This window comes from Protopterus annectens, chromosome 1.part1 (genome assembly GCF_019279795.1).
Source record: "Protopterus annectens isolate FY-2018-M chromosome 1.part1, PAN1.0, whole genome shotgun sequence".
NCBI classification, from domain to species: Eukaryota; Metazoa; Chordata; order Ceratodontiformes; family Protopteridae; genus Protopterus; species Protopterus annectens.
Window position 1 is genome coordinate 1,610,860,668 of NC_056726.1, and position 23,738 is coordinate 1,610,884,405.

Genomic DNA, 23,738 nt, shown 5'->3' on the forward strand with positions numbered 1-23,738 from the left:
ACACTAGGCAAGTGATGTGATAATCTCTGAGCATTGTAAGGCCACTGAAATTGCTTGGGAATATGTGGCTATGGGTCGGTGGTCCTGAACCACCACTAACTGAAACTGAGGAGTTCCTGTCCACTGTCATAGATCCAAATAGCTCGGACAAAGGTTTCAACCAAAATCCTTGATGCTGGTGCAGATATGAATAACAGACCCAGAGTGTCACAAGCAGACCTTCCAGGTATGCAAAATGCAAATGTCATTGTTATATCTTTATACCCATATATCTAAGATGTCTGACATGTGTGTGTGCGTGTGTGCGTGTGTGCATGTGTGTGTGTGTGTGTGTGTGTGTGTGTGTGTGTGTGTGTGTGTGTGTGTGTGTGTGTGTGTGTGTGTATGTGTGTGTGTGTGTGTGTGTGTGTGTGTGTGTGTGTGTGTGTGTGTGTGTGTGTGTGTGTGTGTGTGTGTGTGTGTGTGCGTGTGTGCGTGTGTGTGTGTGTGTGCGTGTGTGTGTGTGTGTGTGTGTGTGTGTGTGTGTGTGTGTGTGTGTGTGCATGTGTGTTTGTGTGTGTGTAGAGCCAGTGATAGCTGTGAGTCAGACTACAGTCATAAAGAAATAGTGGAGGTTGCTTTTGCGATGGGGTTGGTGGAATCCAACCGTTCACTACATTTTTGGATAAGAGCATCTTTAACCTGCCCTTGTGAAGGGGATCTTCTCTTTTTCTTCTTTGATTTCCATTGTGATACTTAGTGCAAGTTATGTACAATGACTCAAGTACAAACAGTGTTTGAGCTCACAAAGGGGTTCCTAGTGGGAGTGGGTGTGCACCAGGGTTCACTTCTGAGCCCACTGCTGTTCATACTTTTGATGGACTACATTAGCAAACAGGTAAGAGAGGATAGATTAACAAAGCTGCTGCATGCAGACAATGTGGCATTACAGGCAGACTCTGAGCTAGAACTTCATCAAAGGATAGGGAAATGGACTGCAAAACTGAAGGCAAATAGGATGAAACTAAGTATAGATAAGACAGTTGTAATGGCAGCAAATGGTAGAGTTCAGAAGAAGCTGAGAAATGAAATAGAAGAGAAAATAGTGGAGCAGGTTAACAGCTTCAAGTATATGGAGAGGTGGTTGAGAAGAAGGGACATCTGAATAAGGAGATCAACGTCAGAATCAGACAGGCTGTACCAATTAGCACTGAGTGTAGTGTATTATATGACAGAAGAATGCCAAAGAAGCTGAAAAGTAAGGTGGACAAAACAGTGGTATGACTTGTACTGCTGTATGGTATGGAAACATGGGCAGTAAAGGTGGAGCAGTTAAAGAAGTTAGAGGTGATGGAGATGAAGTTCTTGTGACTGATGGTAGGATGCACACTGTGGGACAGATGAAGAAATTAGGACAGAAGAGCAAGGTGCCAAAGTATCTGCAATTGTAGAAAAGGTCAAGGAGAACAGATTAAGTTGGTTCAGACATGTGCAGAAAGACTGAAGACAATCTGGTGGAGAAGGTTTGGGACAGACAGAAAGAAAGCAGTGGAAATGAGGGTGTCCAACAAACAAGTGAATAGATTGTGTGAGGCAAGGCATGTGTCAGTGGTATTGAATATAGATAGATGGCAACAGCTGACATGACACCCTGACCCCACATAGAAATGGGAAAAAGGGGGTTGATAATGATGATGACTTAGTCAGCTTCTTTTCCATTCCTCACATGCAGGCACTTTAGGATTGCAGGCTGCTAGACCACCTTCACATGGTAAGCACAGTTTAGTTACAGTATTGTTACTACTGCACATAAAATTGAGCCCAACTGCACATGACAAACACACATTTAATCACTGTTACTATGATATATAAGGTAGATTCCGGTCTATATGAGAGTAAAGTCTGTGTTGCTTTAGAATCTGTTACAGTATACCATACCTTTTGTATAAGGAAAACTTGTGATCAATTTTATTTTTCCTTTTTCTGTTTGTTGTGTTTATTGCTTGTTATCATAGGTGATCCTGAGAGCGGCACTGTGGAACTCAAACCATCAGCTGTCAGAATATCGGTAGTCTATGATGATGGTGGTGGAGATGAACATGTACAGAGGGTCAGTCTGACAAAGAGGTTGTGGCTCCAAAATCCACTGCCCATAATTCAGACTCAGTCAGTATGCCTACACATACCCATGACACAAAGACCTTGGATATAGGACAGGTTGGGGGTGACACAATTGACCAGGCTAGTGTTCCAGTTGCACAGCCCCTTGCTTCTCCCAGTAGCCATTGTGAGGATATAGTGCCACACAAGAGGGTTGGTAGAGGTGCACAGAGGAGGCCTGCTGTCCACTCTCCTCCTGATTTTGGTGTGTTAATATGTGGCATCAGATGTATGTGTAGGGCCAAAGTTATGGCACAGGTACAGTCCACCAGGGCCTTAGAAGACATATACATTGTTCATTCTGACATGAGCGACTCCCTAAACCATGTGGGCAACTCCTTAGACAGAATGAACAGCACAGTGGATCAGGCAGTGTCTGTGATGGAACATCTGTTGGGTAGGATGGGCACCCATGTGGTCGGAGAGCTGCTAGAACTTCTGGTGTTAGCTGATATGACCGCGCAAGATCTCACTTCCATAGTCACACTACATCCATTGGTCTGTCGGTGACTGCAGTGTCCACAACCAGATGTGGAGGGCTGTAGGGTTGTGATCCTAGATGTACTCATGTGGAGAGCTCATCCAGCAGACATTGCTCACATTCAGGTAACACCCTGATTTCTAGCCAGGGCTGTGGAAGTATTAGTGCAACTCCTAGCTGAGGTAATTCTTGTGTCTGAGGGTGAAGACACTGAACTGAGTACTCTACCATGCATGACTCACACTTGTCTGAGGCTTCAGCACAGTGTTTGTGTTAATGCCGGCACGCATACACACACACACACACTCACAAACACACACAGAAAAAAACAAGTTTTTCACTTGCCCATACCACTTCACTACATGCAAACTATCTAAACAGTACTGTTGAGTGCTATACAATTGAACAATTTATACTCTGGAAGATACATATGTTTCTTACTTGCACATGCTCCCTTCTTTGGTGTCAGCCTTGCCCTCTGCATATAATGATGGCTCTGCCCTTCCCTTTGTTCATGTCGTTGTAACTTAGGGTTACATATAATGTCTGATGCCCACAGTTGATAGCTAATGCTTGCTTATTCACAAGCTTGCTTTTATCAATATATGTTGCAGAAGAAAAGTTGTTGATCTCTTCTTCATGCTCATTTGTGAATGATTGTTTCCATAATTGTTGAACCTCATTTTATAGTACTGCAGTCTCGTGTTTTGGTATAGTTGTGCAAATGACGGTAAAATTTACCTGATCCATGTTTTATAGATGATGGCCAATTGAAAAAGATGCATGATATTGTTGGTAATATGTAAGTGAATTTAGCAAAACTCTGACAGAGTAGATATTACTGACATAACCGTAAACCTTAGAAAAATGTTCTGCTTAGGGGCCTATACATATTTCCATATTAGAGTAGTCATTTCTATAACATATTTATTTTTCATTACATGTTCCACTCTTCCCCTTTCAATACTGCAGGTACAAATGTTGTCCTTGGGGGGTTGTCCCTGTCTGCCATAAGAACACAACCAATACATAGTTAAATAAAGGTTATGCTCTTTGAAAGGCACCAATTTTCCTATTTGTTTGTTATTGGGATCTTAAGCTTTGAGCTAGGTAGTGAGTATGTGTTTCATCCTTTGCCTCTTAGCCAGAGCCAGAGCAGGGCATACTGTGCATGGCTCCATCTGCCAGCAGCCATCTGCACCTAGTGGATCTCCAACAGACTCCCCATCTGTACCTGCTGCTGCTGGCCCTACCTTTGGTCCTTGAAAATGTGGTCCAGCCCCTAGCTATCTTTGTTAAAGCTGTTTTCCGAGTATTATATTGTATAACACGGCACAAGCTGTAATTATTTTAGTAGAGGTGCCTGGGTCATATTGCAGTACGCATTCTTATGTGTCTAGACAATGGAATCTTGATTTCAGCAATCCAAACACATATTATGTGATATTCCTAATTTCAATGTAGGCCTCATTGTATACTTGCTCAGTGGGGTTGTGCAGGTTTCTCATGGATGTCATGGGCCAAGGCTCCAGTGCATAACTTGCATCTCCCAGTAGCTGCCTTTGAGAAATGTCACCCCTAGAAAATCTGGTGTACAGCTCACAAATGTGGCATATGCATAAGCCATGCAAATTACATGGGAACATTGTTGATGATCCCTTGGGCATTACAGGCAATCTAAGACAGTTTATCAAATGGAAACATTTTCTGCTGATGTATTACCTTCCCTGTTTCCCAGATGGGACTTTTATTTCTATATGTGGGCAATCTATGGAGCTTAGCACTTCAGGAAAGTCTGCATAGAATTCCTGCATGGTTCTTGTGCTCTCCTGTGGAGTGCGTGGGAAACAGATATACTCCATTACATGTAGTAGCATTGCATTTAAAAACATATGTAATATTCTGGAAGCTGATGCCTGTTATACCTCTAATATATTCTCTGTGGGTCTCTAGAAATTACCAGTTGTGAGTATACCTAATGATAAATATAGCTTTATTTCCACTGAGATAGGTTCTTCACAATTTCTCTGGGGCTTGAGGTGCTAATGTGGGGGCAGCAGAGGTTGTCAATTTCCTCCAGTGTTTCCCTGTTCACCCTGTATCTGTCAAAAATTTCTGTTTCATGCAGTCCATGTTAAGTCAAATAGGATCTAAACACCCTTCATCTTTTAGTCCAACGTCTGACAGCAGCAGCACCCTGATTTGAAGCTTGTTGCACATAAAGCATTATAATAGCAGCAGTGATCCCAAACATGCTTTTTTTTTAAGTATAACTGTGCCTGTACTCTAAAGAATTCTGTTGTACATGGCGAAAGCCTACACTGCTTGTACATGATTGCTTTATAGCTTCATGAATAGCTCCACCATGTTGGATTGGTTCATTGGCATGTCAGTCAGCTCTTTATGCTCTCATTAGCATATTAGGTTCATAGGTTCATAGGTTCATACTAGGCTATCTGCCCGAGGGCATTTACAAGCCTAGCCCATAGTTTTGTGGCTTACGCCACCCCTTTAGTATGGGGAACTATACCCATTATTTTGCTGTGCCTCTGTTGAGCAGTGACACTGAGGTAATCCCTGGGGTATATCTGCGATCTCCCATCCATTGGTCAAGATTTCTCTTGAACAAGGCCAGCGAGGTGCTCTGCCTCACATATACCGGGATTTTATTCCACAGCATAGGGAGTCTTTGGGTGATGAATCTATCCCTCCAGCACGTCCTATTAATAGCCGTGTCGAGGTTTAAGTCTCCTGCCCTTGTGACTCTGACGGATCTAGATTTTTTGAGGTGAAGCATATTCATCAAATCTGGGTTTGACATGGCCTTGTATGTTAGGCAAAGGTCACCTCTGAGCAAGCGGTAAGCGACTGAATAGAGCTGGAGTTCTTTCAGTCGGGCAGCATAGGACAGATGTTTGAGACCCTTTATCCTTTTGGTGAGGAACTTTTGTGGCCTCTCCAGCTGCTGCAAGTGTCGGGTCAGATACATTCCGAATGGGGCATTGTACTCAATCATTGGTCTGATGAGTGATGAGTATAGGGAGACTATGACCTCCCTTGATCTAGATGAGAATCCCTTCATGATAAGGTGGGCAATGTAGAAGGTCTTCCTAACTACTTTAGCTACATGGGTGTCGAATGACAGACTACTATCAACCTGGGTCCCCAGGTCCCTGATAACTTCTTCTGTGCTCAGTGGATTGCCACCTATTTGGTAGCTAGGTAACCTTGTTTTTCGAAGGGTATGACTATGCATTTTTGGCATTTAACTTTAGGCCATGGCTCTGGCACCAGTTATCCGTTTCTGTGAGACCCTTCTGAAGGATATCTGTGTCAGATGTGTTTTCTACTATGGCCCAGTTTGCAGTCATCTGCAAACTTTGTCAGCCATAACCCTCCTGTGTTTGCTTGTACTGAAAAGTAGATGCCAAACAAGAGTGGGCCCAGGACTGAGCCCTGTGGTACACCACTTGTGACAGGCTTTGAGTCTGACATGGCGCCAGCAACTCTGACCCTGTGGGTTCTGTCACTCAGCCAGTTTGCAACCCATCTTGTGATGTATGGGTTAACATTTAAGCTGATGAGTTTTTCAATGATACCCGAGTGGGGTATTGTATCGAAGGCCTTCGCCAGATCGAGGTAGGCTGTATGGACTGCCTTTCCCTCATCAATGGCTTTGGTGACTGTTTGAAAAAGTCAACCAAGTTTAGAAGGCATGATCTGCCTTTGACAAAGCCAAACTGGGATGGATCCAAAGTCTGCAAATTCCCTATGTCTTTATTTATGAGGTCCATTATGATCCTCTCCATGGCTTTGCAGATAAGGCTTGTCAAGCTAATGGGCGGTAATTTCCAGGGTCGGTGGAGGCACCGCCTTTGTGAAGTGGGACCACAGTTGCAGTCGCCACATCCAGAGGTAAGACTATGATTAAACAGCTGTCCTAGCTGTGGGTTTAATTCCTCGTTGAGTTCGTGGAGCACACAGCCGGGGACACCATCAGGTCCCATGGATGCTGTGTTTTTGCTTTGGAGAGAGCAGTTCTCACTTGGCGTTGGAGATGTTTGGGGGCTGCAATCGCTTGGTATAGATATCTCTCCTTTTGGGGAGGGGAGAAGTTTGCACTGAACCTGTCAGCCAGTATGTTGGCAATGTCTGTAGGATCAGTAATCTTCACATCATTTTGAACTAGTTCTGAGCATATCTGGGAGTTTCCTCCCAGGTTTCTAACATAGCTAAAGAAGGCCTTATGATTGTCTTTTGAGTCTTTAGCTATTTTTCTCTCAAAATTTGCTTTGGATGATTTTATGAGAGCTCTTAGTTTTTACTTATAGTGATCAAGGGTGTCTTACCTTTTAAGGATTTTGCTCTATCTTGTAGTAGCTTCCTCCTTTTGTTGTAGAGTTTGTTTATGGCTGGGGTCCACCAGACTGGACGCTTGCCTTTGGTACAAAGAGTCTTTGTTTTGCTTGGGATTGCCTTATCCATGCAGTCCTGCAGGTGCTGGTAGAAGGCATTTGTAAATGATTCAGCGGCTTGAGTACTGTTTTCTGCCTCGGGGGCTTAAAGGAGACCACACTAGTCTTTAGAAGTGTGAAGTCGGCTTTAGAAGTTCTTTACTGTGGTCTTTTTATTTCAGGTGGGGTGGGATGAGGACCTCCAGCGAGATTAGTTTGTGATCTGATCTCACCAGTGAGGGGTATACTTCGGTGTTGAACATTGTGCTCCCATGTTCGTGATGATGAGATCAAGTATGTTTTCTCCTCTTGTGGGGATGGTGACTAGTTGTTCCATGGCATTTGAGTTTATGAATTCCAGGAACTTTTGGGCTAGGGTGTTTGGGCTTGAGTAGTGTTCCCAGTCTATATTAGGGTAATTGAAGTCACCTAGTATGATAGTGTTTGGTGATACATTTATCCCCTCTAGTGCTTTCAGGAAGGCCATGTGAGGTTCCTGAGTTTGTGAGGGTGGCCTGTAACATGCTACAATTTGTAGAGCAGTCTTGCCTATGGTTAATTGCACCTGGATGGTCTCCGATGCATCGTTGCCACCAGTCTTGAGGTGTGGGTGTCTTTGATGAATATGGATACCCCACCTCCTTTCTTGGTATTGTCGGTTTTGGGCGGAGCATGATAAGAGGTAAAACCTGATAGTGCTGGGGTGCTCTCAGGAGCCTTGAACCAGGTTTCTGTCACTGCACAGACATCGATGTTCTCCATACTGAGAAGGGCCTCGAGTGTGCATTTTGAGATTTAGACTTCTGGCATTGAGCAGCATCACCCTTAGTTTTTTCCTTTTTGTGTTCTAGGGTGGTAGGTTTAGAATTTGAGCCTTGCCTAAAAGGCACTATGGGGGTGGCAAGAGCCTTTGCCAATATCCGGAATCCCAGGGTGACAGGTGCAAGCCGGGCTTGTCCAGCATGTCATCCCAGGCAGACAGACATTGGATCCCCTTTGAATGACACCAGAGTTTAAGCCAATTGTTAAAGCTGATCATCTTATCTCTGTATTGTGGCATCATTCTTGGTGAAGGTAGGATACTGCTCAAGGTCAGGGTCATACCTGCCTGGGCTACATAATCAGAGAGCTCTGCTATTTATATATATATAATTATAATATTCTGCTATTTATCTGTGTTTGGCAACTCTTTGCATCAAGTAGAGCTGCTTACTGAATACCAAAGTACCGCCAACATGATAGCTACACTTTATGTAGCTGTTAATGAATCTGGCCCATTGTTTTCTCTACTGTTATTCAGAATATTTATAAGAAGGGTTTGGTCTAGTCAGATTGACAGCTGTATAAGAGTATGCAGATACCTCATGCTTTTAATGTTATGCAAATAAAGTCTTAATTTAGAGGCCAGTACAAATTATGTAAATGTATTTGGTACTGAAATATCATAAAACATTATCAGTTAAGCATCACATTTTCAGGGGTTTATTTAACTGTATTTATTAATTTCTTCCTTAATCCATGTGACTAGAAAATGAACAAGCAGTATCTTTGGGAAGAAAATGGCATTTGCTGTCTAATGGGTTATTTTTAAACACTCCAAGATTATAATCATGTCTCAACAAAACAACCTGCATTTAACTGTATGCAACTTCAGTTTATTTAATCTTTCACTATATAACATATTATAACAGCTGGCAATTCTTTTCATATAAAATGTATGGACTCATACCAGTTTCTTAGTCATTGATTCCCATAAATACAAAATGATGCCCCATTGTCTATCATAGGTATTGCCATTGTTTTAGAAGGTTTAATGTTACCTCAGGTCATCAAAAGAGATTGCTCTGAAATATCCTTAATAACCAGATAACTCTTCCTTATTATAACTCTGACATTATATCTGAATGCCAATGATCTGTGCATATGCAGTCTAAGTGATGCAACAGGTAGTACACTAGCCTTAGATGGTGGAAGTCCAGAAAGCTGTAGGTTCTATTTCCATTTCAAGTGACTGGGTTTCTGACACTGCAGTATAGCATTTGGGGGATTCTACACACCTGAGTGTTTCAGCCTTTGGAGGAGACATTAAACCAAAGCCCCATCTGCTTGACTTGGTGGTAGCTCAGGTGGATATAATTTTGGATGAAACATTAAACCAAAGTCCCATCTGCTTGACTTGGTGGTAGCTCAGGTGGATATAACTTTGGATGAGACATTAAACCAAAGTCCCATCTGCTTGACTTGGTGGTAGCTCAGGTGGATATAACTTTGGATGAGATGTTAAACCAAAGTCCCATCTGCTTGTCTTGGTGGTAGCTCAGGTGGATATAACTTTGGATGAGATGTTAAACTGATGTCCCATCTGGTTGACTTGGTGGTAGCTCAGGGGGATATAACTTTGGATGAGATGTTAAACTGAAGTCCCATTTGCCTGAACTAGCAGCAGCACAGGCTGATGTAAATGATCCCATGACACCTATCAACAAAAAAAATGGGGAAATTCCCTGATGCCCTGTCTAAATTCCCCCGGTAATATACGTACCACCTCTGGTCTCCCCTGAAAAGAGACGGACAGACTAGTGGGATTAACCTGGTCAGTAAAGTCTAAATAATAAATCTATCCTCCATAATTCCCAAGTCCTTTATATAGTCAAACATTGGTAACATTTAAATATTAATTGAATAAGTATATTGACTGTCATTTACACCAAATTGCAGTAAGTTTTTGGTGTTTAACTTATTCCATTAACCACAGCCCATTCCCATAAAAAGTCAAGCCAATGCTGCAATTTCATCTCATTCTAAACAATAGTAATAATTAACCCTACCTTAGAGTTATCTACAAATTTTGATATCTACACATGTTGTTACAACAGGAAAGTTGGCACACATATTAGATAAACAAAGGGGCAATCACATAATTCTGTAGAATACCTCCTTTTATTATTAATATAGTGTAAATATTATTTAGCCCTACCTAACACTTCCTGGGCACTTAAGTCACCTAAGTCAAATATAGTCTGGAGTTTGTGCAGAGGGTTAAGGCCAAGAACTGTATTTCCTGCATGGTTTGAGTCCTTCAGCTCTCATCTGCCAACTGTGTGAACTTAACCAAGTAATTTAACTAGACATTGCTCTTGGGTCACCCCTAAAAAGAGACTGTGTGTCCAGTGGGCCTACCTGGTTAACAGTTTGATATTATTATTCATAGTAGTAGTATTACAAAGATGTCTATTAATTCTAAAATTTACTAATATGTTACAAACTGGCTCCTAAGCTATGGTATCAAATGCTTTACACTCAAATATATGATGTCAGTAGAAAGAGTACTGCCAGTTGCTCAAATGATCTTTCTGTAAAAATTCAAAAGATTAGTACACATGATTTCTCATGTCAAAAAACATGTTAGTAATTTCCAAAAGAGCACAATATCAACCATCATTATGTGTAGTATAGCCTTTTCAAAATATTTACGTAAAATTCAGGATAGACTGGTAGGGCAATAACTATTATTGTCATTTATTTTATCACCCTCTGGTCATACAGCTGTAGTTTTCAAGATATCAGGGACAAATGCCTTCTCTGGTGTTGGATGAAATAAAAAACTCACACGTGGGAAGAGTCAATCTATTATAAAAATAGCCAATTAGATTTTCCATTCCTGAATCAAGCTGCAATCTATTTACAACTCTTAAGTCAGCCTCTTCACTTATTTTTGGCATATTTCAGTCTTACTATCTTCTGTTACAGTCACATTAATTACAATGTCAGTGTCCAATGGAAAAATGTTTATTAGGAGTTTTAACTATTAGGCTAGCATTAGTGAAGGAGTTACAACTACCTAAATAATATTCTACCATTTAGATAATGTAAATTAGTATACCATGGACGCGAATAATTTCTGAATTGTAACCATATTGCTCATCATGCAAAGGGGAAATAATTTTTATCATCTGTACCTTTATTACAGGTGGATTTTATAAAATGACTGGGAAATCTAAAATGGAATGGAGTCAGTGACCTTATTCAAACAGTTTACATTCAATTGTTTAAGCATTAATGTCCTTCAGGTGAAACAAAGCGCATCTTATAGGACACAATAAAATATCAACGAATAATTTAACTGACTCACTTGCCCCTATGATTTGCGTAAGTAAAGCAAACATATTTCAGGACTGTCATTAGACAGAACCTTTTTTACCTCATACAACTTGCCTAAGTGTCTCCTTCCTAGCTCCAGCTGGTCTGTTAATTCCTTCTATGAGGGCTGAAAACTTGATCTTTTTATCCCATAGCTGGAGTAGGAGGCCTACAGCTCATTCAGTATCTGGCTTGGCCGAGAAGATTATGTCATTCAGTGGTGAAAGTAGAAGCAAGGAAGTAGGTTAGATTTCTGTAGCCATGTGATGGACCCTCTTGCCATCCTAATTTCTCCATGTTGTAGTCTCTCACTCAGAATTATGACATAGGATGGTGTACCATGACAGATAAAGACTGTGTTGTATGAGCTCGATTTATGCCTCATTTTGATACAAACAAACTCAATTCATAGTTCATGCTTGTCTAACATGATTAGGAGCCATACTGTTACAGAAAACATGACAATTACAAGTCTAGAACATATGAAAAACAAATGTTAACAGATATACAAAATGTTATCCACAGGAGCAAAAAGAAGCCGATTATACTGAGTTCTGAATATTTCTACACAAATTTAGCTGGACACGTATTTACCCTTATAACTTGACCACAAACTATGGGAAATAATTTTCTATAATCCATGATCAAAGCCACATTTAAGCATAAACAGAGAGATCATAAGATTACAGCCATGTTTTGTGAACCATAAGCATTGCCTAAGTGAGGGATTTGTTCAGGATCACACAGCAGGGTAAGAAGATTTCAGCTTATATCATATCTGAACACTCAATCAACAGTGAACAAGTAGATAGCAGAAAATCAAAGCAAAGAGAAAAGTCCGTCCATTTTAATGGGCAGTATGAAGTTTCAGAAACAGTATCGGAAATTCAAGCAGAAAACAGTAGTGATACTATTTTGCAAAAGGTAAAGGAATTATATCACAAAAATGCAAGTTATAATGTGATGCAGTCTTGCATTCTTAGTAAGTGCACATACCAACAGAATGCCTTTAATTTCACCAGATGGAAAATTCTGCTGAGAGATAAAAAAATGTTTTCATTTTATGAATGTTTGCAAACTGTCAACATGTCCTTAGTGTCTCCAGGTGATAAATTATTCTTAGATAAACTAGACTTATAATACCATCACTCCACATTTTAGCTCTGCAAATCACATGCAGATACTTTATGAAGTTGTAAAGACAAACAAAAGACAATTTTAAAATGGAATATAGGTGTTGGACTTTGAGAAATGTAGAGCGGCTGTATTTCACTCCATTTAACTTGTCAAGTGAGTTTGCAGATCAAACCAAGAGATACTGTTAAAATGTCACAACTGCTAATATGGATGTAGGCAGAACTTGGTGTAGATTTTTTTTCTTTCCACATAGGAAACCATGTATTATTCAAAGGCAGCTACAGAAGGCAACCTTTTGTTGAACAAGTTTCACCCACATGTGCTATCATAGCATTAAGGTTTTGAAAATAGTTCATGAGAGAGTAGCAACCCGAAAGCAGTACAAAATCATATAAGGGGTTTATATTTCAACAGTATATTGTATTCTACTGAAAACAGTATATAAAACCAACATTATTTCTTATAATAAAAAAAAATCTGTGATAAAAAATCATTAAGTTATAACACAATGAATAAAGACTAAAAGACAGTACTGATTAACATAAATGATATTTAGTTCATGGAACATTGCAATTACACTCAAAAATAAGAAAAAGATGGGGTAAATGGGCAGCTACATTGATGTCCATGCCTCCATTATTAATAGGTTCATAGGTGTTTACTAGGCTAACAACCACAAGGGTGTTTTTAAGCCTCGCCATGCATCCAAATTTCTGACAGTTCTGGTACCCTTGATAAGTGTAAGCAGAGGCTTGGGAGATGAAACATTTACAAGTAGGGGCCTGGAAGATGAACCATTTACAGATTGCCTGTGTTCATTAGAGACATAGGTGCCAAACCAGAGATGAATTTCCTGTTCACCATCCAATTATCCAAGTTGCACTTGAATTGGGTTAAGGAGGAACTCTGCTTCACATGGATGGGGAGCCTGTTCCAGAGACTGGGTAGTCTTTGGGATACATACCTGTCTATCCAGCAGGTCCTCTTTATATCACAGGCAAGGCTTAATCATAATCAGAATCACATTTATTTTCCAAGTATGTTCACATACAAGGAATTTGACTGGATTCATTGACTCTCCAACTATGAATTACATAAATGACATACATACAGCTATTAAGAACAAGACAAAAAACATGTAAATATACATATACATATACATATACGTATACATACAAGGTGCAAAGTGAAACTCAGTGCAAGAAATACTGAAATAAACTCTGAAAGAAACAAGTATTAACAGTAAGTAAATAATACTGAAGAATTCTCAGAGGCTTGGGAAAAAGAATGCCCCAGCCTAATAAGCTGAGTTAACTGTTTATGAACTTGAGGGTCTGTGGAAAAAAAAAAAACTGTTCTTATATTTGTTTGTTTTGGTGCATATAAATGTATAATGCCTGGCTGATGGTAATAGTTCAAAAAGATGGTGGCCTGGATGTGAAGGGTTGGTGATGATCTTCCCTGCACTTTTCATGACTGGAATAGTACAGATCCTGCAAGGAGGACAAACTGGCACCAATGATGTTTTCTGCAGAACTGACTATTTGAGGTAACCTATTTTTGTCATGATTAGACAGAGATCCAAACCACACTGTTATGGATGAGCTGAAAACAGACTCGATGACTGCTGTATAGAACTGAATCAACAGTTCCTGTGAGAGGTTGAACGTCCTCAGCTGTCGCAGAAAGTGCTTTCTCTGTTGTACCTGTTTGATGATGGACCCTACACTGGTCTTCCACTTCAAGTCCTGGGAGATTAATGATCCCAAAAACTTGAAGAATTCCACAACTGATACAGCAAAATAGGTAATTCTGATGCTGTTTGTTTTCTGGATATGCAAGAGGTCCATCAGAGTGTGGTCTGACAATGCCCTGTATACCAGGCATAGATCTCCCATCAATAGCCTGTAGGAGACAGAATATAGGGATAGGGACTTGAAGTGGTCTGCATATGACATTTCACTTATGCCCTGTATTCTTTTAGCGAGGAACCTCTATGGACATTCATCTGTTGGATATGCCTGGTAAGATACACACCATAGGGGGCATTATACTCAATGATAGGTATGATGAATGCCGAGTACAGTGAAACAATGACTACCTTGGACCTAGATACCATACTTTTGTTTATAAGTTGTGCAACATACAATGATTTCCTCACTACTGTAGACATGTGATGGTCAAATGTGATGGTCAAAGGTTAGATTACTGTGTATGTGTGTCCCTAAGTACCTGACTACTGAGTCAGCTATAAGGGGTGTGTTGCAGTATGACAGTTACCAGGATGGATGACTTCCCAGAGGATACTCTTATGCATTTCTTGGCATTCAGTTTTAGTCCATGGCTCTGACATCAGTTGTTTGTCTGTGTCACCCCTTCCTGGAGAACATTTATGTCAGTGTGGGGTTATATGACAACTCCTAACTTGCAATTATTTGTAAATTTAGTCAGACAGAGACCATTGACATTGGCCTTGACTTCAGAGAAGTAAATGCTAAAAAGGACTGGTCCAAGGACTGATCCTTGATTGAACTCCACTTGTGACTGGCTTCTTTGTAGAGGAGGACTCCCCAGTTTTAACTTCCTTGGTCTTGTCTGTGAGCCAGTTTGCTATCCAGCAGGTGACATATGGGGTTGTCCCTAATGTCTTGAAGTTGTCAACAATTCCCAAGTGGGCTATTGTGTCAAATGCCTTTGCCAGGTCAAGGTAGGCAGAGTGAACCATTTTGCCCTCATCCATTGCTTTGGTGACCTTCTCAAAGATGTCTAGCAGGTTGAATAGGCATGACCTGCCCTTGCTGAAACCAAACTGGGTTAGGTCCAGTGCCTGGAAGTTTACTATATCATTATTTATCATTTCCTTGATAATTTTTCCATGGATTTTAATATAAGATTAGTGAGACTTATGGGTCTGTAGTTTCCATGGTCTGTAGGTGGCCCACCTTTGTGCAGAGAGATGACTGTTGCTGTTCTCCATTCATGAGGCATGAAGCCTGTTTAGAGACTACAGTTAAATAGCAATTCCAGACAGCCTGATAGGTCATGTTTCATGCTATTTAGAAGGCATCCTGGAATATTGTCTGGGGTCATTGATGCAGTGTTCTTGGCCTTAGAGAGAGCATTAAGGACTTTTTCCCTCGTGATAACAGAAAGAGTTATATTTGATGGTATTTCCTGAGGGAAGTTTGATGGGAAGAGAGGGATAAAGTTGGAACTGAATTTGTCAGCCAGTAGGTTTGCTATATCTTCTGGCTCAATATAGATGGCTCCATTCACAATGATCTCTGTGCACAATTGTGTATTGCCTTTGAGGTTATGGACATAGCTAAAGAATGCTTTTTGGTTGTCCTTGGCCTGGGAGGCCAGGTTTACCTCAAATTTGGCTTTTGTAGACTTTATTTGTCCTCTGATGTGTTTGTTTAGTTTGATGGGACTGGTATTATCCTGCTGGATGCTGCACCTCCTATTTTTTACCATGATTCTCTTCCTTCTATAATACAGCCTATTGATTTTGTGATTCCACAAGGGTTGCTTGTTTTTGTACTAGTTTTGTACTTCTTCCTGTTGTTTTTGCTGCCTGTATAGCTATTAAACATGCTTGTACAGGGTTTCTTCAAAAGTTCTGCATAGGCAGCAGGGTTTTCAGGGGTTTATGGGGGCTTGAAATTTTACCAGGTTATCACTTAAGTGCAGGAAGTTAGCCTTAGAGTAGTTCCTGAATATTCCAGGGTTAGCTGGGGTTCCAGGTTGTATTGTTACTTCAAAGGAGATCATTTTGTGGTCTAACCTTCCTGGGGAATGCACACAGATCATGTGCCTTTGTCAAGAATCAAGTGACTTAGCATCATATTTTAAGGGCTGCATTATGGTTCTAGAGATCTGCTATCTGTAGGTGCAAGAAGGTGCCTAAAAATATAAAATGGCTCTTCATCAGTTTTCCTCCTCATTTAATGATGTCATAGCAATCTATATCAGATATCAACTACTATGGTAAGACTCGGACTTGATATCTCCAACCTCCTCTGTACTTTTAAAGCCGCTAGGCAAGAATGTCAATAAGCCTCACTATTATTCATTCTAACCATAGAACAAGTAGCCCAGGCTCTATGTGAAAACATTAAAGCAGACCCTACTAAATTAATAAATGGCAATTTAAAAGGAGACATTTCTCTTTATATAGATGATCTCCTAATATTGTTGTCAAATCTATTGTGGGACCTGTCTGTATGCTGGGGTATCTTCAGTGGTTTGCAGCTCATAGCAATTCTATTACCCTTATCAAAAATATTGGAAGGAATAGTTCACTCTCAACTAATGCAGTACCTCCTTAAAACAACCTCCTATCTCATTCTCAGCATGGCTTTAGACCCTCCCATAGCACCACCACAGCACTACTCTCTTTTATCAACTTAGTCAATCACCACAGGAACAAGGTACAATTCGTATCCGCCATATTCCTAGACTTATCTAAAGCCTTTGACATGGTAAACCATAGCATGTTTCTAGAAACACTAACTACCCTTAACATGCAGTCTTCCACTATATCATGGTTTAGTAACTGCCTATCAGGTCAACAGCAAGCAGTGCTCTGGCAAGACCAATTGTCCTCCCTTTTACCAGTATCCGTCGGTGTCCCCCAAGGGTCCATTCTTGGTCCTCTGCTATTCTCCCTATTTACACACCAGATAGCTGCATCCTCAATCTCTGCCACAGTAGTACAATATGCAGATGACACCACCATTATAAGTACCGCCCCAAACATAAAGGAACTAATAACCATAACTCAAAAAAACTTTACCTTAGCAGAAGCATGGTTTACCAATATAAAACGTCTTCTTAACCCCCAAAAAAACAACCTAATTTTATTTAGTCCTGATAAAACTCCACAGCTAAGCAATGATTTCATCATAAACCCCAAAGATAATATCACAATCACCCCAACAACCCACACAAAACTGCTAGGAGTAGTTATCGATAACCTCAAATTTGACATTCACATAGCACAAACAATCAAGAAAGTAAACAAAAAGCTGGGTCTCCTTTATAGAAGCAAACATTTCATGACCAAAAATACAAAATCCATGATCACTGGGACCCACCTCTTATCCATCCTATTATATGCCTTCCCCATTCTGACAAATCTGCACCATTCCGAACTTAACAAGATGTAATCTTGCTACAACAAGATTGCCAAGTTCGCAACGGAGGCCTCTCATAGAGCTCACCATTGTCTTGCCCTAAAGCAGCTCAACTGGCTTGAGCTCCCCCAACTACTGTTACTTAATCAACTCTCTACAGCACACAAATTGTACTGCCTGCCCAACAAAACCCCATCACTAGAGCATCTAATTCAGTCTTACACAACCACCAGAACCTTAAGATCCAGTAACCAAAACTTTATAAACATCATCAAACACAGAAATGATGCTGGCAAGTCTCTCTTTGCCTGCACCATAGCCAGAGTTTTGAATCAACTCCCAAGTCACATTACTACTACAACTTCTGCCTCCCAATTTAAAAGACTCCTCAAAAGCCACTATTCAGACAACTGGCTGTGCTCCTGTGTCACCCCAGGTTAAGCCAAACCACTGCACTGTTGCATGAATGCATGAATTCATCTGCTAAAGATCACCAATAACTTCCTCTAGTTACCCAGGTTTACCTGCTCTACTCCACACATATGGGCTTGTCAGATTAAACTTCTATTCAAATCTTTTATACTTTTTTCTCAAATACTATACTAATTCTAATATCACAAAGTACCACTGAATAACCTTACTACCAATAATGCTTTAAAAACTTTTCTACTACTTTTTCACAAATACTGTACTGCTCTCAATCTTACAATGTACTGCATATAAACCAACTAACAGAAATGCTAAACTATCTACTACATGCTTAAATGAGTTTTTAACTTATTTGTATATTGTCCTTTGAACAAGATGTTAAAATTCTGATTATTGCATGCTTTAATGTAGACATACCAGAAATGTTTAACTCTGTCTACTATACACTGAAATGAGTCTGTTATGTCTTTATACATAGTCCTGAAAACAAGATGTTAATATCTAAATATTGCATGTTGAATTGTAGTAATAGATGTAAATGAAATCCTCACTTGTACTATACTGTATGTGGAGCTTTTCTCCCAAGGCCTCTGCTGAAAAGGGACCTGTGTCCAGTCGGACTTTCCTGGTTAACATAATAAAATAAAATAAAATAAATAAAATAAGCCAAACCTCCCTAACTCTATACCACTTTCTCATAGAATTAATCCTTCTTAGATGCAGGAGTGTCAGTTCAATTTTATACTGTTGTTGAGCAGAAGGCGTGTGCACTTTTAAGAACCATTCCAGTCAGTGAGCATGTGCATTATAAGTACTGGGCACGTACAAGCAGGAGTGCATCTTGAGTGAGCGATCAGAGTGAAAACATGCATGTGTATAGTAGTCAGTCAGTTAGTTAGTTCAAGTTTAATGTTTAGACAACCATCTAGTCAACCATCCTGATGTGTTTGTGTGTAATAAACTACATAAATAAACACCCAGCCTCATTGTCTTATTGCATACACAAGACAAGCGACATGGTGTCAGAAGTGGCATGTTTAAAATGATGTAATGCCAGAAAGGGGTCTGAAGCAAAACTTCTTTAAGACCATGAGGCGTGATCCACAGTTGGAGGAATATACAAGAGTGAATCATCCCTGCTCAAACAACTCACAAACAGGTCAGAAAGACAAATCACGGTACTAAAACTCATTTAAATGATATTTTACTCAACAAATATAAAACAAAGCATTCAAAATGTTCAAAACAACTTTCTAATTAAACCAAATGTTCAAAATTACGATATATTGATAAAAATACTCGAAATGCTTACAAAGGTGCTTGAAATAACTTCCAAATTGCATAAAATGCATAAAAAAGAGAAAACAACCATATTTTTCACTATGTACTTTGTTTTTGTATTCACTAAAGCTATTTGAGATATCCAAGGTATGCAAAGTGTTCGCATGTTTGTGCAGTATTACAGTACAGTTATTTTGTAAAATACAGTAATTTTGAAGAAACTGTGGTGGAGCTGAATATTTTTCAGTTACCTGGTATATGTGTGTGTGCATTTGAACATAATTACAAAATAATTTTGTTGGCATGGCAGAAAGATTTCGTAGACCTACTCCACTAGTATTTGATAATAATGTTTATTTATTTATTTATTTATTCCAGTTTGATTACCAGGGAAGTCCACTGGGTCAAAATGGCCCATTTTCAGTGGAGGCCCGGGGAGAAAAGTTCAGAGAATGCATTAAAAATATATTTCATACAGGATTTCAACACAATCAAGATTTTAGAAAGCATTAAACAGTTTATAGAATACGATTGCAAGGAATACAAGACAGTATAAAAGTACAATTCATATTGAAATTGATTAAAATTTTGCTTTTTACATTAAAGTTATGCTTATTACATTTGCATAGTAAAACAGTAATTTTTTGAAATTCCTAAACTGAGAGTTAAGATTGTATGGAATTTGCCTGTAGTGAAGAGATTCAGGGATGGAGAAATAGCAGTGGTGCTTTGAGTGCATGTATTAGAGTTAGAAATTACTGCTCAATACTTACAATATTTTCATGTTTTGTTGAGCAAGTATAGTTCTAGGAGATGAAGGATTGTCTAGTATTTACCAGTTTTGTTGAGCAAATCTAGCTCTAGGGGTAGAAGCTGGGATTGCAGGGAGAGATTTATATAGTTGTAGGAATCTGTCTATAGGAGGAGGATAGGGCAAATGTGTCAGAATGAGGAGACTCATACTAGAAGTGATCCAAGATTAAGTAGGGAGGAGGCAGGGGCATTTCCGTTTAGTAGACAGGTGTTTGAAAAGTAGGGCCTTGAAATTTTCTGTGTTTGTGGTGGTTCTTAGTGGGGAAGGAAGGGAGTTCCATTTTTTGCCCAGGGCATAGGAGAGGAGAGGAGCAGCTGGCCGCCAGGATATTTAGGTTTGTGGATAGAAATTAAGTTCTGATGCTCAGATCTAAGGGCTCTGTTGGGAATATAAGGTAGAAGGATATTAGTTAGAGCGGGACATTTTGTAGGATAAAATATGAGTGAGTGTGCTATGGAGAGTTGTAGGTAATCTAAGTAGTTTGGTAGTTTTAGCCATTTCAGGGATTGTAGGGTGAGGCAGTGATGAGTGGTTTTTGGATTTGGAAGCAAATGTAGAGATTTTATTGTAGCTTAGAGGTGGTAGAAGAAGACAGGTTGGTTAGGAGAGGTGCACCATATAGTAAGTAAAGAAGGAGAAAAGTAGAGGCCAGAGTGAGCCTAGTTGTGTTAGAGAGAAAGTGGTTGTTCCTATACAACATACTTAGCTTTTGGTGTTTCTTTATGTTTTGTCGTACATGTATATCGAACTTTAGTTGTTCATCAACAACTACGCCGAGAAGTTTAGAGGAAAGGATGACTTTTATAGGTGTGTTTGTTTGGCTGAGGATTTTGAAGTCGCTTTTATTGAGGGAGTAGTTCTTAGAGGGTGAAAATAGAAGAATTTTGGATTGCTAACATTAAGAGAAAGGTGGTTTTGGTGCATTCAGTTTTCAGTTTTTGAGAAGGCAGTTTGGGTTTTTGACAGCAGTTCAGGGAGGTTTGAGGCAGAGCAGACTAGGGTTGAGTCATCCGCATATTGAATGATTTTGGTGTCAGGAATAGCAGTGTGAATATTATTGATCAAGATGTTAAATAACATAGGACCGAGGATGGATCCCTGTGGGACACCAGTGGGGGTGGGTAAGAAGGAAGAGATGGTGTTTTTCCATTTGACAGCCTGAGATCTGTCCGATAGGTAGCTGGAGAACCAGGAAAGACTTTTAGGTGAGATGTGAAGGTTAAAGAGATGGTAAAGAAGATGGTTGTGGGATATAGTGTCAAAAGCCTTGGACAGATCAAGTAGAACAGTAGAAACTAGCTGCCCTGAGTCTCAGGCTTTATTAGCAGTATCTAAGAAAGTGATTAGGGCCATATTAGTGCTGTGGCCAGGGCGGAAGTCATGCTGGGTGGGTGAGAGGAGGTTATTTTTGGTCAGGAATGGCATAAATTGGAGGTGGATGCACTTTTCAAGGATATTAGAGATAGGAGAGAGTAAGGCAATAGGGCAGAAGTTTGAGATGCAGGTATTTTTCCCTCCCTTGTGGAGAGGGAGAATGAAGGCTGAGCACCAGAGTTTGGGGGCATAGGATTCTTTTATTGATCTGTTTATAATGATACTGATTGGGAGAGCGATACCATCTGTGGCAAGTTTTAGATAGGATGAGGGGATGTTGTTGGGTGCATTAGAGCATGGCTTGAGTTTGGATAGGAGTTTTTTTTTATGAGAGTTGTAGAGACAGGTTTGAGCTTGAATAGAGGAGGATGGTTGATTAGTGGGATTGGCGGGGGAGGATGAGTATTAGCTGGGTTATTGTTGGGAAAGGATGTAGTGAGGGTGAAAATGGTTTCAATGAAGAAAGAATTAAATTCAGAGCCTAGTTCAAGGTCAGTTTTGCTTGGGTTGGGGCAGGGATTTGTTTTTGAGCCTGGATGGAGAAGTGATGTTGCTGAAAACTGGAAAGTGTTTGAGCAAGAATAATATATTTTCATTCAGGCTGCTTTTCTTGACAATGACACACATACAAAGGCATTTATTTGGTTAATTTAGCTAGTTCAGAAGCTATTGAAAGGGGGTGTTTGTTTATTTATGCCCCAGCTGTGTATGCAGGGGAGGGAGAAGACTGCCATATTGTGGTACCGGGTGAAACGCAGAAAGACCCTGAGTGCTTAAAACATAAATTTAGAGAAATGAGCACCCCCTCAAATGAATATTACAGTGGAAAGACACTTATTTTACACAAGAGATCAAAAGCATGGTGGACTTCTGCATTAAGTGATAACAGCATGTATAACTGACTTGAGAAACAAAGCAAAAACATGCAGATTTGGTGATTTAAGAGATAAGCTGATAAAAGACATTCTTGTGTGTGGTATTAAAGATGATGGAGTGAGGAAGATTTTGCTTTAAGACAGTGATTTAACTTTGAATAAGGACACAGAGATTTGTCAGATATAAAAGCTCACAGAAATGCACACAAATAACCTTACAAATGAGAAATGCATGCTTGCAGTGCCTTCCAGTGCTATTAGGTTCATAGGTTCATACTAGGCTATCTGCCCTAGGGCATTTATAAGCCTAGCCAGAATGTGTTTGGCTTTCGCCACCCATTTTAAATTTATTTTGCTATGCCCTTTTTCGAGGTTAGTATACTGAGCCTCTGTCTAACAGTGACACAGAAGTGATACCCAGGGTAAACCTATGATCTCCCATCCACTCATCAAGATTCCTCTTGAAGAGAGTCAATGAGGGACTCTGCCTAACCTGGACTGGGATTTTATTCCAGAGTGAAGGGAGCCTCTGGGTTATGAATCTGTCCCTCCAGCATGTCCTATTTATTTCAGTGCTGAGGTTCAAGTCTCTCGAGTGCATAGCTCGATGGGATTTGGATTTTCTGAGGTAAAGGTAGCTGGCCCATACGGGGATCGAACCCGCGATCTTGGCGTTATTAGCACCACGCTCTAACCAACTGAGCTAACTTGTTGATAGCATGCAGCACAAGGTTAAAAGATACAGGCCAAAGTGTATGGTTACGTCATTGAAGCCCAGAGCCTTTCTAGCAAATTCCAGAGCAGCTCCAGTAAAATTCAGTGCATGCTTAGTGAAGTAGAAGGGTGAGTCAGCAAAACCTGTGGTAAGCCTCATAGTCAACTGTGGCAATTGTGGAGGTAGCCTTGAGCCCAAAAGAGAGAAGTGCTTAGCTTTTTCGTCTGCAGTGCCACACATGTAAAGAGTGGAATAATTTCAAAAGGTTCTGTAAATCAAAAGGGGCACATTCTTTTATTAACAGAGGGCAATTAAAGAGACAAGTTGATTAATTAGAAAGCTGCAACCCTACTTTTTTATGTTGATGGTTTGTCACTGCTTGCTGAAAGGTCAATGCAGTAGATTGGTTGGCAAAGAATGAAGAATTTTGTACTGTTCTGATTAATGGGAGACCTGTAGAACTCAAAGCTGATACTGGTTCAAAGTGCAATGTTATGTCCACAGAAATGTTTGCCAAAGTAAGAGCTAGTGAGAATCCTGATCTGGCAAAGTGTGTGAAGCTTGCTGCTTATGGCTTTGAAGAAATTCAGACCGAAGGCTTAGTAGTGCTTTCATGTTAGTCTGCTGGGAACAGCTATAACTTGCAATTTTTCATAGTCAAAAAGCATGTGCAGTAATTGTTAGGCCCCAAAGACAGTTTAAAAATGGTAATGCTATCACTTAATGCAGAAGTCCACCACATAAGCACATGTAACAACAAA